Source organism: Arachis ipaensis, chromosome B2 (assembly GCF_059453495.1).
Source record: "Arachis ipaensis isolate K30076 ecotype BB chromosome B2, ASM5945349v1, whole genome shotgun sequence".
In the NCBI taxonomy this organism is placed as follows: domain Eukaryota; kingdom Viridiplantae; phylum Streptophyta; class Magnoliopsida; order Fabales; family Fabaceae; genus Arachis; species Arachis ipaensis.
Window position 1 is genome coordinate 75418964 of NC_142437.1, and position 7673 is coordinate 75426636.

At 35.0% G+C, this 7673-nt stretch overlaps 1 long non-coding RNA gene across 1 annotated transcript; it reads left to right on the forward strand.

Moving 5' to 3' along the window:
- The first annotated feature begins 5437 nt into the window (after positions 1-5437).
- LOC148574427 (uncharacterized) lies at positions 5438-7373 on the forward strand. The gene is made up of 2 exons (XR_015905248.1): positions 5438-5746; positions 6753-7373. It is a non-coding gene; the product is annotated as an uncharacterized LOC148574427 (long non-coding RNA).
- The last annotated feature ends 300 nt before the right edge of the window (positions 7374-7673 follow it).

Here is a 7673-nt window from a genome sequence, read left to right on the forward strand (position 1 = left end):
ATAATGTTTTTCCCTTCTCTTTCTCTCTTCTCATGCAGCTGGTGTTTATGTTGTGTGAGTGGTTTATGGCTTAAAAGGGTTCACTTAAAGGATTTATATATGTTGGGCTTGGGCCCAACTTGGGCCCGGTCCAACCCGTTAGCATTTTTTACCCCGTTTGGCCTAACTTTGGGCCAAACCTTTAAAATTAACGACTGGTTTTTTATTTCTAACATTTTTCTAAGGTTTTTGACGGTTTTCACTTTTTCTCATGCGGTACCGGGCAGGCTTGAACCAGTTCAACTGCCGGTTTACGGTTTTTTGTAGAAATCACATTTTCTGACTCAAAAAAACCTACTGAGTCCAAAAATCACCTTTAAATCCTCAAATTCTCACTCTAACTTTTCGAAATCTAATTTGGGAAATATTAATTACGTAATTAATCGGTTGATTAATTGTAGTTCTTACAAGGATCACTAAGGAGAATGGACTGTAGGAGCTTCACCCTCAATCAGACTGGATCCACACAAATCCTGGGGTTCAGCTCTGGAAGAGAATTGGCGACCTCTCAAGAAAGGCGTTGATTATATACAGCCTGCCATAGAAGAAATCATTCATAGTTGGAGCAGACAGTAAGACTGGATTAATTCAGAAGAACAAAGCATCTCCAAACCTTAACTATCTTCTTATCATTGCATTCACCATAATTGAGTAACGTTTTCTTTATTTTCCTTTTATGTGATTAAACAACCAAACAAATTTTCTATCCACCTGACTAAGATCTACAAGATCACCATAGCTTGCTTCAAACCACAATCCTCGTGGGATCGACCCTGACTCACTCAGGTATTACTTGGACGACCCAGTGCACTTGCTGGTTCAGTTGTGCGAAGTGTAATTAATAGAATGGATGGAACCACATCAATCGCAAGTACCAGACAATACCAACTTTGTAACTTTGCTATCTAGAAGCCATACAATTCGCATGTCTCCTTCAAAAGTAAATATTAATGGTTGGCAATAACAGTTGCTTTTTCTTCTCGGGTATTATCAACTATAAGTAGCAAAACAATAGATAGTTGTAAACTACACTTGGTGTACATGAAGTATATGTGTTAAGAAATGAGCTTCATTTAAAATATGCACTGTGAAATGATGGCTTCCATCAGAGTAGTAATCAATAGCTTACTTTACTAACCACGGTTGGTTATAAACTTGTTAAAAGAGTTACTGAGTTTATAACATACTTTTGGAAATAGAACCGGACCGGCCAATTCAACTGGTAACTAATCACCAAACTGATCCGGTTAACATCATTAATTGCCTAGCAAAACCATGGTCAGTGAATGATAAACCACTATTTTATGGTTTATATTGTGTTTAATTATGTGGTTTTATCATGATCTTTACCCACTTATTCATTAAATAAGCATGCATTTATAATTCCTTCCTAAAGTTATTGCATGATTGAAAACTTGCTTCCTAGAGACTTTTAATTATGTATTTTATTTTTCCTTTATTCCATTCGATGCCGTGATCTGTGTGTTAAGTGTTTCAGGCTTTATAAGGCATGAATGAGTTGGAGATTGGAAAGGAAGCTTGCAAAAAATGGAAGGAACACAAGAAATTGAGAAGATGACCAGTGAGAAGCGATGCGGCCGCATGGATGACGCGACCGCGCGAAAGACAGGAAATCGCAATGACGCGGCCACATGGATGACGCGGCCGCGCGAATTGGAAACTACACAAGTGACGCGGAAGCGTGGACGACACGCCCGCGTGGCAAAGCAAAACGCCGAATGACGCGTCCGCCTGAATGACGCGTCCGCATGACATGCGCGATCTGCATAATCTGCAGAATCGCTGGGGGCAATTTCGGGCCTTATTTTGACCCAGCTTTCGGCCCAGAAAAGCAGACTAGAGCCAGAGAACATGCAGAAACCAAAAACAACATTCATTCTGCATAGTTTTAGTTTTTGAGATCTAGTTTTACTCCTCCTCTAGGTTTTCTCTCGACACATTCATAGTTTTTAGGATTTGTTATTTTCATTGTTTTTGCATTGGGATATTGAGAAGAGTTATTGCCTCATCAAGACTTCGACATTCTAGTTCGTTTTCTTTACTTGTCTCTTACTCTTCCATGTTCCTTAATTTACTTAATTTTACTATTGGATTATTTTAACATTTATTAATACAAGAATTACTTTTATTTTTAATTAATCTTTTGATCATTATTTATCATGTCCTTCTTTAATTCCCTTTCTTATGTTATGAATTTTACATTTACAATGATCGAGTAGTTTCCTAACTTGATGGGGAGTTGATTGAAAGAAACCCTTGAGTTGGGATGCTCAAGAGAAAGATTGTAATTGAGTTTATTGTTGGATTGCTCTCTAGTCACTAACACCAATCCTCCCAAGAGCGGATTGGAACTTGTGGATAGAAACAGCATTCCAACTTGTTTGACTTTCCCTTACTTAGTGAGGGACAACTAAACATAATAACCCCCAATTGTCAATTGATCTTGAGAGTACTCCAACAAGAATAGGGCTTCCAGCTAACAAACTCCCAGTCAAGGCTTTTATTTAAATTTATATAAATTCTCTAATTTAATTTTCTGCCATTCAACTCAAACCTTTTTGAAAACATATGATTAATAAAATAGCACACTTTTCTGCAACTCGTTGGGAGACGACCTGGGATCCATACTCCCAGTATTTTAATTTTAATTTCTGTGACACCCTTCTAAATTGATAAGTGGATTTCTGGTTGGTTGAGAACTATACTTGCAATGCATATTTTATAATCATTCTTAACTCGCCAATTTCAGCTACCATCAGTGAACCGGTCGAATCGGCAATTAACCGGTGATTCGCCTGGACCGGCCAATTTTTTAAAGGCTTTTCGGTTCAAATACCTCCCATCCAAACGGCACCATTTTATAGGTTATTAAAAAAATAAAAAAACCTAAATGACTACCCAAGACCCGCAACCCACTCCCACTCCCACCCCTCTCGGCCTCTCCTCTCTGAAACTGAACAACGTTTCAAAAAGAACCCTAGCCATCCACAGACACTGCAGCCACCTATAGCCACCCAACCCATAGCCACCGCAGCCCCACATCGTTGTCATCGCCGAACCTTTTTCTCCCTTCTCTCTTTATTGCCCTCTTTATCTCTCTGTCACTGCTTCGCTGCTCTTTGCCGTGGGTCGTTGTCACTGCTTCTCTACTCCTCGTCGTGGGTCGTCATCGCCATTTCTCAGCACCTCGTGATGGGTTGTCGCTGCTTCTCCTTTCCTCTCCTGCATTGTTTCTGCTTCTTCCCCCGGTCGTTTCTGCTTCTCCCTTCCTCGCCGGCATCATTTTTGCTTCTCTACTTCACACCGTGTCTCGCCATCGTGGCTTCTCTTTTTTGTGTGGTGTCTCGCAGTTGCAGTTTATTTCCATGGCCAAATTTTACAAATTTTAAACCCTCAGGTCTCAAGTCTCAGACTAACTTTCTCTGACTCTATTTCTCTGAAATTTGAAATTTATTCTGAATATGCATATGATGTATTATTGATTATTCTGAGTTTTGAGATATTAATTTTTTGAATTCTGTCTGTTGATGAGTTATAAATTCAATTATTTAATTTATTAATTCTGTTGAGATTGAATTTTAAATCCAATCTGTTGTACTTGTTATTTTGGTGAATTGTTATTTTGCTTTTATTGATTCAAAATAAAAACATTGCCACAATTCTACATTGAGTTATTTATGCTGATTTTTTCTTATTTTGGATTGGTAAATCTAGTTGCTGATTTTCTGATTCTGAATTATTGATGGTGCTATGGTGCATACTTCATTGCATTGTGCTGGACATTGAAATTTTCTTGATTTTGAGATATTTATGGTTTGATTCTAATTGCTTAGCTGCATTGTATTTATGTTGGAATTTTTTTATATTTTGTTGTTGATTATTTGTGAATTTTTAATCATAAATTATTGACTGGTTTATGAGCTGATTAGAAATAACTATGGCAGTGGTTGAATTTGTTGAAGGTATAAATAAAGATAGGAAAGATATTACAGAAAGAAGTCAAGAAGACTCAAGATTGGTTAGTTAGGATTGGTGTTCTCAAGTTGGTTATTAGTCTGCATAATAATTTTGCAGTACATGTATAAATAGCTATGAATTATCAGGCTCTAAAGAGAGAGATATAGATAATTGCTTTTGTATACACTTTTTTTTTCTTACACTAATAAAGAGGTATATTCAGATTACAATAGGTTACTGATTTTCGTTCTGTTTTCTTGAAGAATTCATTTGTTGTTTTTTGTTTTTCAACCTATTGTATTGTTCTTCATTTAGTTTTGGCTTCTTGGTAGAATTGAAATGTTGAATTCATTTTAAATTGTTGAATTAGGTTTGGATTGGTTTTGAATTAGTTTTAAATTAGTTTATGAATTGCTGAATTATTTCTTAGATATAATTGTAGCTGACTAATTCAAATTTTAATATTAAGTTATTCACTATTTGATATTTTTTTACATATAGTAAAAGTCCTAGACCAATAACAATAAAGAAAAACCATAATATAAGAGTGGTTATATAGGAGAGTATGGGTGGGTTGGGTTCATGAGTGAGTTTTCAAGTGGGTTGAAATCTTGAGCCCATGACCATATAAAAAAAGTGCTTATCACTATCACTAAAGAATTTAACATCAAAATCTTTGCATATTATTTTATAATAAAAATTCAATTTACAATTTATTTATAAAAAAATATACTCATTTTATTAACCACTACTTATGCTAATTAATAAACCTTAGCTTATAATATTCTATCATGCTCTTCGTATGGAATTAGAAAGATAAATTCAAAAAAAGTTCATAAAAACATGGTTTTCATATTCTTTTAACTAATGACTGACTTTATACATATTTTAAATATCACCCAAATTAAGAATATAAATAAATATTCTCATCAAATAAAAAGATATAAATATTTTATAATTTTTTTCTATTTAATTATTATTTTTTAACAAAAAAATTTTAAATTAATAATACTATAAATTGATTTATTCTTTTGAGTTTAAAATTATATCCAGCAAAAATACTATATAATCCATAAGTTGTTATTAAGAAGAAAAATACAATAAGTTTAAATAAAAACAAAAATAGAATAAGATATTAATTATACATAGATAAAAGTAAACACATCAAAAGTATATGTATATTGATGGATAGATAAAAAAATAAAAGATGGATATAACAAATACTTTTTTCTATTGTTCTTGGATATAACAAACAGTTAAACTTATCAGCAGAGACTTTAATCTTATTCTCATGACAAAAACAAAAAGTACCTTTTTTGTCATGGCCTAATAGGCCCTATGCCCGAAACTACCTTTTTTTCTCATGCATGAATATAATCTTATGTTGTTTGAAGCAAATCAAAGGCCTAATTAGCGAGAATAGTGGCAGGTCTCATACATGAATATGATTCCTAGTTGTGCCAAACAGCCCAGGCCCCCCAAACTTCATCCAGAAGGAAAACGGAAATAAAAGCTCTAAACTACATCCTAGATCTTTGTAGATTATGTTATACAATGTGAGCCTCATACTCCACTCCCTGCCATAAAAGCATTACTTAGTTTTTTTCTTCATTTCGAAAAGAAAAACCCCTACCAACTCTCTACTTGTTAACTTTCCAAAATACCGATTCCAGAAGAGAAGACGAAGCAGAGACATGGCTATTTTTGCCTCCAGGGGTGACATTAACAGGTACAAAAACTTCAATCAAATTACTTTCATCAATCTATATTCTTTATTGTATACTATCAGACACATGCATGTGTATTCCTTAAAAATCAGAGGTTTATACTGCAAAGTGGGTACTTGTATTTGAATTTCTTTATTATGTTTGAATATCTGTCTATGGGTATAAATTGAAAAACACGTTACCCTTATCACGAAGAATATTTGTCTCAAAACTCAATTGGTGCATCTTCCTGACAATCAGATTACCTTTTGTGGAAAATGGAACTTACTAAATCAAAATAGTACAATCTAATATTGTTTACGTTTTTAATAACATAAAAGATTTATAGCAACAACGAATAGTTGGCCTACAGATAACGACAGAATGATCAAGTTTCATCTTGTGAAAGTAAAGGTAAGTTCATTTTTTGTAATTTTATGTTAAATAGACTTAAATTTGAATTTCCACCGCGACTGAAATATGTTCATATAATGTTAGGGTGAAAGACATTTTTCCAAACACTTCTTAACCACATATGGCAACAAATTTGTTAATATATGTTTTGCAATTGATCACTGTGACAACTGCCTAAAGATACAGTTAGTCGGTAATCATGTGAATAGAGTTATAGAAGAAGACACATTTGAGAGAATTAAAGCTTTTTATCATTCAGAAAGAGATGTAATAGTTAAGCTTTAGTATGTAGGCTTTGGTCTCTTTTATCTTTCCCTGTGAGATAGGATGAACTTTGAGTTAGCTTTGACACCAAATCCAAATTTCTATGTGAGAGACCAACTAACCTCTCACAAACTTGATCAAATTGAAGTGAATTTCAATCTAAAGTACTCACAAAAGCATGAACAACCTAAAGTGACCACTGATGAGCGGATATTTTATACGCTTTTTGGGGTTAATTTCATATAGTTTTTAGTATGTTTTAGTTAGTTTTTAGTTTATTTCCATTAGTTTTTAGGAAAAATTCATATTTCTGGACTTTACTATGAGTTGTGTGTTTTTCTGTAATTTCAGGTATTTTTCTGGCTGAAATTGAGGGAGCTGAGCAAAAATCTGATTTAGGCTGAAAAAAGACTGCTGATGTTGTTGGATTCTGACCTCCCTGCACTCAAAGTGGATTTTCTGGAGCTACAGAACTCGAAATGGTGCGCTTCCAATTGCGTTGGAAAGTAGACATTCAGGGCTTTCCAGAAATATATAATAGTCCATACTTTGCTCAAGGATAGATGACATAAACTGGCGTTCAACGCCAGTTCTCTGCCCAATTCTGGCGTCCAGCGCCAGAAAAGGATTAAAAGTTGGAGTTCAACGCCAGAAATGGATCCAAACCTGGCGTTGAACGCCCAAAATGGCCTTATGCACGTGAATTGCTTAAGTCTCAGCCCCAGCACACATCAAGTGGGCCCCAGAAGTGGATCTCTATACCATCTGTTATAGTTTACTCAATTGCTGTAAACCTAGGCTACTAGTTTAGTATTTAAACAACTTTTAGAGACTTATCTTGGATCTCATAACATTTTTAGATCTGAACTTTGTACTCTTTGACGGCATGAGTCTCTAAACTCCATTGTTGGGGGTGAGGAGCTCTGCTGTGTCTCGATGAATTAATGCAAGTATTTCTGTTTTCCATTCAAACACGCTTGTTCCTACCTAAGATGTTCATTCGCGCTTAACTGTGATGAAGGTGATGATCCGTGACACTCATCACCTTCCTCAACCTATGAACGTGTGCCTGACAACCACATCCATTCTATATCCGATTGAATGAGTATCTCTTAGATTCCTTAATCAGAATCTCCGTGGTATAAGCTAGAACTGATGGCGGCATTCATGAGAATCCGGAAAGTCTAAACCTTGTCTGTGGTATTCCGAGTAGGATTCAATGATCGAATAACTGTGACGAGCTTCAAACTCGCGAGTGCTGGGTGTTAGTGA